Below are 8,271 nucleotides of genomic sequence, written 5' to 3' on the forward strand. Positions count from 1 at the left end.
AGGACTACAGGCGCCCGCCACCTCGCCCGGCTAGTTTTTGGTATCTTTTAGTAGAGACGGGGTTTCACCGTGTTAGCCAGGATGGTCTCGATCTCCTGACCTTGTGATCCGCCCGTCTCGGCCTCCCAAAGTGCTGGGATTACAGGCTTGAGCCACCGCGCCCAGCTCAATTCTATTTCAATTTAAGCCATTATTGATTATGTTTACTTTGTTCACCTGATTAAAATGAAATCTGCCAGCCTTCTCTACTGAAGTTATTATTTTTCTCTTTGGAACTACTAAGTATTTTGTAGTGGATGCATTTTGAAACTATGTAAGTATTTCAGCCGGGTCTGGTGGTTCAGGTCTGTAATCCCAGTACTTTGGGAGGCTGGGGGGTTGGGAGAGGGTGCAGATCACCTAAGATCAGGAGTTCGAGACCAGCCTGGCCAACATGGCAAAACCTCGTCTCTACTAAAATTATAAATATTAGCTGGGTATGATGGCAGGCACCTGTAGTTGCAGCTACTCAGGATGCTGAAGCAGGAGAATCACTTGAACTTGGGAGGCGGAGGTTACTGTGAGTCGAGATTGCCTCACTGCACTCCCAACTGGGTGACAGAGCAAGACTCCATCTCAAAAAGAAGAAGGAGAAGGAGGAGGAGGCAGGAGGAAGGAGGGAGAAGGAGAAGGAGAAGAAGAGAAAGAAGAAGAGGAAGGAGGAGGAGGAGGAAAAGAAAACTATGTAGGTATTTAAATCTTTATCATATTTTAAAGGTATTCATTTATTTATATAAGTATGGATTCATGGTTTCTTGTTTTATTCATTGAGTTATAATTTGTCCCAGATTAGCCAGTGGAAGCTGTTTTAATAGGGCTTCTGTGTGTTTTTGATGTATCCCTATTCCTCCTCCTCCTCGTCCTCCTCCTCTTTCTCCTCTTCTTCTCCTTCTCCTTCTCCTCCTTCTTCTTCCTCCTTTTCTTCTTCTTCCTTCTCTCTTCTTCTTCTTCTCTTTGCTCTGTTGTCCAGGCTGGAGTACAGGGATGTGATCATGGCTCACTGCTTTCAAACTCCTGGGCTCAAGCCCTCACCCTCTTGAGTAGCTGAGACTACAGGTGCGCATGACCATGCCCAGCTATGTTTTCTTTCTTTTCTTTTCTTTCTTTCTTTTTTCTTTCTTTTCTTTTCTTTTTTTGTAGAGACAATGTCTCACTATGTTGCACAGGCTGGTCTCTGAACTCCTGGGCTCAAGGGGTCCTCCTGCCTCGGCCTCCCAAAGTTGAGATTACAGGTATGAGCCACCATGCCCAGCCTCCCCATCATTATTTAGGTAGTTCTTCGCTTTTAGAAACTACAAGATGGTCCAAGCTCATTTTATACTTTCCTTCTCCTGGAACCAGTCATTTTTCTAGGGTGAGCTGGTTATGTTTAGTGATGAACAGTAGTTTGAAACCTGGATCTGGGTGCTAGGTAGTGCTCATTACTGATGGGGTGAGAGAGCTCTAAGGCTGTCTCAGTGGACATAGTTGGGAATATGGCAAATAGCCAATCACTCACACACTCACATTCACATGGATTTGCATGTATTTTCTCTTTTTTCTTTTCTTTGCTTTTCCTTCTTTCTTTCTTTCTTTCTTTCTTTCTTTCTTTCTTTCTTTCTTTCTTTCTTTCTTTCTTTCTTTCTTTTCTTTCTTTTTTGCTTATGAACCTGTTTTATTTCTCTTATTTTTGAGAAAATCTGATCCTTCTGAACCTTGAATAAAGATTTCAAATCTATATGCAGCTACGCATAGGCATTATTGTTTTGCGTATTGGAAAATGAGGGTTCAAGTCATAGAAATATATGATGGCAGAGCAGTGAGGAAATCCTGGCCTATTTTCTAACATGACAGAATAGGGTTTCAGACCTCTTGAATTCAGCAGGGATGTAATTTACAAGTAATTACTCCCTTGAAAATCAGAGTAACCACACTTGTATTGAAATTCATTCCTGATGGTCCTTGCTGGATTCCACTCTGGTGCTGGAAGCTGGACTGGAGACCGACCATGTTCCTTCAAGGATCCTCAGCAATGTACAAGGGAAGCTCCTTTCTGAGGGAACCGTGCTTGCATGTAGACCTTCACAGCACAGTAGTGCAACATAAATTCTCAGAGATCAACATGCCACCATTCAGTGAACTTGGGAATTTCAAGAGGAGGCCAAGTGTCAGCAGCGCATCTACTGAAGTGCAATGCCTGCTTCTTAGGGAAGGCAATAACTCATTAGAAGCAGGCCCTTCAGATCCACAGGTGGACTGAAATGAGGATTATTACTCAGCCAGAAAGGACTGGTTGAGTGATTGGAAGGTCCAACGGGTCATCATCTTCTTGTTTAATAGCAACATATGGGATTTCCTGTCCCTGGGAGTGTGGCAGAGCAGAGCACCCAAAGTACAAGCGGTGACCTGGCCACTGATGTGCAGTTTCCCATAGATCTCATTAAATCTGGCCACAAGGGCAGGCACATCCTTCACTTTTCCTTCACTTTGGCCAGCACTTCCTCTGAGAATTCATGTCTTTTAACAAATTTTAATAAATTTCCTTCTGCAGCATTTTTTAGTATCTCTATCAGGGTTTCCAACATATTTGACTGGATATAGATTATAATAGTTAAATTAGTGCAGGCTATGCTTTCTGGATTCATGATTTGAGAAAAAAATGGACATAGCTTTTGCCACTTGGTTCTGATTCAGAGCTCACGCCACAAAGAAATGGGATGCTTTCCTGGAGAGAACCTGTCCTTTGAGTAGGGCTTCTTCTCTTAATGTAGAACAGATTTTGAAAGACTCAGGGCTATTCAGTTTGTAGCAAACTGCAAAAGTAAGAACATAGGTATCTTTGGTGAATTTCACACTTTGATTTTTCATCTCTATCAATACTTCCAGAGCACTTTTATATTTGCCTTTGACAACTAACATATCCATCAAAATATTGAATGATGTGGACGCTGAGAAGGAACCTCATAAATGCTGGTCTTTCATGAGCTCCTCAAGATCCAACCCATAACACAGACTCATGACAAATGGCCCAAACTTATACTCCTCCAAAGTGATATTTCCGTTCTCTGCATGGTACCTGTAAATGACATTTTTAGCCAGCTTCACATGGTCCTGGGACCCACACAAATGAAGTAAGGTTGTCGACTCCTCCTTCAAGATGAGCTTGTCAGTTTTTCTTCCAAATTTCTAAAGTAGGTTTCTTTAGTGCCAGGAAGATTACATGCAACAGCCACCTTCTTATGCTGAAATTCTTTTAATTTCACAATACTATCTGTAAGTAGGTATCTGTTAGCAGCCACAGGCAGAGCTGGAACCTCCCACCCCAGAATACACTGAAATCTGCAGTACCTGCAGAAGAGCTCGATTCAAGGGCCTAAGTGCAGCAGCCATACTCACATGTATTTTCTTTATGTAACCATATTGAAAACCATACATTTATACCAATATCTCAATTCAAATCCAACCCCACAACCTCACATTAGGTTTTCTCTTTCTATATTTGTATCTTAATTTTCTTATTTATAACTTTTTGATTTGTACATTTCTTCTCCCATATTCTTTAATATAGTTGCTTATTCCATCCATCTTCATGTATGCAACCAATCTCACCTTGCTGCTGTCGTTTCCCCTCCCATGTGGATGCCCTTTACCCACTCTGGCTCTGACACTCTGTGCCAGGGCTGCCCTTCTACATGGGTGTCCGCCATTTGGGCCTGAATATGTCCACTAGGCAACCCCTCTGAGTGGATGTCTCCTTTACTTACTCAGGCTGTGACTCTGCCGGCTGGGTTCCCCTCTCAGCCCCCTCAGACATCCCCCACCATGGACACATCTTCATCTCTCTTGGGTTCTGACTTCTTATTCCCATGCCAGACGGCCCCTCCTCATCAATGTCTATGACCTTGCTCTACCCCACCTGGTGGCTTTAGGACTAAATTGTTTAGAAAGGGAAGGGAGGGAAAGAGGACTTATATCTTTTGAAAATTCTGTTATATAATAGAATTTTCCATATTGTTGAGTAGTCATTAAAAAGTTTTACTAGATATATTTTATTCTATTAATGTAATATGATAATTATTTAAGTATTCCCTCTTTTGAACATTAAGGTGATTTGCCAACCAAAAGTAATTTGGGCCGGGCGCGGTGGCTCATGCCTGTAATCCCAACACTTTGGGAGGCTGAGGCAGGTGGATCACAAGGTCAGGAGTTCGAGACCAGCCCAGCCAAAATGGTGATACCCCATCTCTACTAAAAATACAAAAATTAGCCGTGCATGGTGGTGGCTGCCTGTAATCCCAGCTATTTGGAGGCTGAGGCAGGAGAATTGCTTGAACCCAGGAGGCAGAGGTTGCAGTGAGCTGAGATCGCGCCACTGCACTCCAGCTTGGGCGACAGAGCAAGACTCTGTCTTAAATAAATAAATAAATAATTTGCAGGCTGTTTTCCCTCAAACAAATTCCCTCTAGTGGAATTTGTTCCCCCCCACCACTGTTTGAGTCCAGTCCAAGCCCTAAGAGGCACTACTGCTACCTCTTGCCTCAGTATCTCTAGGAAAGGTGTCCTCTACTCACTAATCCATCAAAGGTCTATTGACTTTACAACATATTAAGGTTTAGCTGAACTCCACCTCCCTCCCCTCCTCTACTCCTAATATAGCTATATTTCAGTTCTCTTGTTTACTTTTCTAACTTAATACTATACTAATCATTTTAATATCTTTTTCAGATAGGCACTGTGTATTTTGAGTTCCTACTTTGTAAAATAAGAATATTAGCATCCTTATCTTTTCCTTCACTCTCTTTTCCTCTGTGTCCCACCTTCAGTTAACTATACTTTACTTTTACATTGACTGTTAATATTAATATTTAATTCTGTAACCAAAATTAAGACTTAAGTTTATTGACTGTAAAAGCTGAAAATTGATACAAAATATTTATATTCTTTTATTATGTATTTATTTTTGAGGCAGGGTTTCACTCTGTCATCCAGGCTGGAGTATAGTAGTGAGATCTCAACTCACTGCAACCTCCACCTCCCCAGCTCTAGTGATCCTCCCACCTCATCCTCCCAAGTAGCTGGGACTATAGGCATGTGCCACCACTCTAGGCTATTTTTTGTATTTTTTTGTGGAGACATGCTTTCACCATGTTGCCCACACTGGTCAAACTCCTGCGCTCAAGCAATCCTCCCCATTCAGCCTCCCAAAGTGCTGGGATTACAGATGTGAGCCACTGTGCCCAGCCTATGTTATTTTATTTTTAGTTTTTAATTTTTGTGTGTACACATTTAGTTTTATTGTAACAAAGCAACTTGTACACTTTTATTTTTTTTTTGAGACGGAGTCTTGCTCTGTCGCCCAGGTTGGAGTGCAGTGGCCGGATCTCAGCTCACTGCAAGCTCCGCCTCCAGGGTTTATGCCATTCTCCTGCCTCAGCCTCCCGAGTAGCTGGGACTACAGGCGCCCGCCACCTCGCCCGGCTAGTTTTGTATTTTTTAGTAGAGACGGGGTTTCACCGTGTTCACCAGGATGGTCTCGAACTCCTGACCTCGTGATCCGCCCGTCTCGGCCTCCCAAAATGCTGGGATTACAGGCTTGAGCCACCGCGCCCGGCCTACTTGTACACTTTTAACATTTAAAACTGAGCATCATCTTTTCTTTCCAGTGAAACAAAAAGAAAATTTAAAAATAAACAGGAACAAAATTATAATCGAGCATGTCAATTCCAAATAAGATCCTATAGGTTCTACTGATTCTCCCATTGAGTGGTAGGGCTCAGGTCATAATGAGAAGAGAATTTTAAAAGTGTCATCTTAAACTGCAAGGATATCTGTCAAACATCACAATCAGCCCAAAGGAGAAGCCAGGTTATCAAAATGCCCACTTAACATGGCCAAACATGTCAAAACCACCCTTTGCTGACCTTCTAAAACCCCATTTTTTAGAAGGTTTTTTTTTCTTTTTTTAAACGAAAGAAAGTAGACAGATACATGTTGGTAAATGCTAACTGTCCATATTCACATAGAGACACAGTGTACTCTCTGAGCCCAATATATACAGAAAGTAGGAAAGAAGCTAGACTTCTGTGCACTGCCATGCAGGGCCCTCGCACCCTCCAGCTTCCAGCAGAGCAAAAGGAGCAGGTTTTTCTTTTTTCCCACAGAGCTCAGTGGTGTTGATTCTATACAGTTTTTGCTCAGACAGGAAGGGATAAAAATGAATTTTGAATAGAAAGGGGATAGAGGCTCTTCTCCCATTGTATTCTGCTCAAGGTATTTCCCCCCAAATAAGTTGAAAACCATATAGTAGAGAAAAGGGACCACAAGAACAGGGTTACTGAGCACAAGAAGTGGGGTGGGGCAGGGGAAAGACTGCAACTTGCTCCCAGGAACTGGAGAAAATTTCTTTAAAAGGAAGGTTGGAAGCCATCAGTGTCCTATTAGTCATCTTCTCCTTCATCCTCCTCTCCTTCTTCTTCATCACCATCCTCATCTTCCTTCAATATCATCTAATTCTTCCTCCTCCTCCTCCTCATCTTCTCCTTCTCCATCATCCATATTGGGAACCAAGTAATACTATAATGGGTTTGGCCAAATATCATCTTTGATGACCTCTCCTAACTCATCAGCACCTTCATCAGAATGGTCAGTAAACCAGGTAGAGAAGCTCTGTGGTGCCTCATGCTGCCTCTTCCTGCTGGCTTTATTCTGCATCTGACTTCAATATTTCGTCAAATTTTTTCCAAATTTCCATTTGATTTCCGTGGACTTTGCAGATGGATCACCGCTCTCATTCAGATGAAATTCTTTGGAGAGAACGTTGTTTTCAAAGTAAGGATTTTCATCAAAATAAAAATCTATTCTGTAACCTAATTTAATATTTTCAAATTCTGTCATTTCAACTCTGATCAAATAATGCAGTGCCTCTTCGCCCTCCTCCCCAAGCAGTGCAGACACTTGGAGATGATTGACAAATATTGTTGCCCTAAAATTTGGGATCTTGACAATCAATTTTGACCTCTTCTGAAAAAATGGTTGGAAGCATTTGTATTATTTCTGTTCTACTTTCAAAATCTCCTCACTGGCTTGTTCATTAAGTCTATTTCTTTTTGTACTTCATCAACATGTTCAATTGCTTCTTGCTGTTCTTTTTCTCCCTTCCTCGGCAAGCCTACAGAGACTGATGTCTCCTCCAATCTCAGAGCAGGAGGTCTTGATTTCTTCTTTTAAGGTGGGAGTGGAGACTGGCATTTGGGGGCCATGCTGCTAGGGAAGTCTAAGAACCAGGCCACAAGTCTCCTCACTTGTCAGGAAGCATGCAGAAAACTGCCTACATTGTTCGAAATATCCAAACAATGTTTTCTGGAAGTCCAATAACACCATACAGCTTAAAATAACATTATGTGTTTCCCCTTTTTTTTTTTTTGAGACGGGGTCTCGCTTTGTTGCCAGGCTGGAGTGCAGTGGCACAATCTCAGCTCACTGCAATCTCTGCTTCCCAAATTCAAGCGATTTTCCTGCCTCAGCCTCCCGAGTAGCTGAGACTACAGGCGCCCACCACCATGCCCGGCTAATTTTGGCATTTTTAGTAGAGACAGGGTGTCACCATGTTGGCCAGGATGGGCTCAATCTCTTGACCTCGTGATCCCCCCGCCTCAGCCTCCCAAAGTGCTGGGATTACAGGCGGGAGCCACTACGCCCGGCCTATTATTACCTTTTTAATTTTCTTACACTGTAAGAAAATTGTGCAAGCTGTATATCCTCAAACTCATCTATCTTCTCAATAAAGTCATGCTTCCCATTAGGTACTTGCGTTTTTCCTAGAGATTTTTGTCCTTGAGCCTCTGCCTCAGTAAGTCTGCTCTGCAGCTATAATCCTGTAATCAGTGTTACCTAGATCCCATATTTTCCTTTTCTTTGGTCTACTTTTCTCTGTTTATTCCTAATTTTTTTGGAGCATATCCCCAAGTACATTCATAAGAAAGTGTGCTTGGGAGGTACATTTTGTGTGTTCTTCCATATCTGAAAAATGTATTTATTCTATTCTCTGATTTGATTGATAATTTGCCTGAGTATGGAATTATAGAGTTACAATTCCTCTGCAGAATCGTGAAACCGCATTGCTTTAGAGTCATCTATCATCCAGTTCTATTGTTGAGAAGCCTGATGCCATTTTGAATCTTTGTAAATGATGTTTTCATTCTCCTAGAAAGCTTACAGGATCTTTTTTTTTTTTTTTTTTTTTTTTTTTTTTTT

The 8,271-nt window shown here is 42.0% G+C and overlaps 2 pseudogenes; both read right to left on the bottom strand.

Moving 5' to 3' along the window:
- Window positions 1-2,289: 2,289 nt before the first annotated feature.
- On the bottom strand, window positions 2,290-3,408 carry LOC108527293 (pentatricopeptide repeat-containing protein 2, mitochondrial pseudogene; annotated as a pseudogene).
- Window positions 3,409-6,455: 3,047 nt separating this feature from the next.
- Window positions 6,456-7,295, bottom strand: LOC108527294 (protein SET pseudogene; annotated as a pseudogene).
- Between the last annotated feature and the right edge of the window lie 976 nt (window positions 7,296-8,271).

Source organism: Rhinopithecus bieti, unplaced genomic scaffold (genome assembly GCF_001698545.2).
Source record: "Rhinopithecus bieti isolate Rb0 unplaced genomic scaffold, ASM169854v2 scaffold_3902, whole genome shotgun sequence".
Classification (NCBI taxonomy): domain Eukaryota; kingdom Metazoa; phylum Chordata; class Mammalia; order Primates; family Cercopithecidae; genus Rhinopithecus; species Rhinopithecus bieti.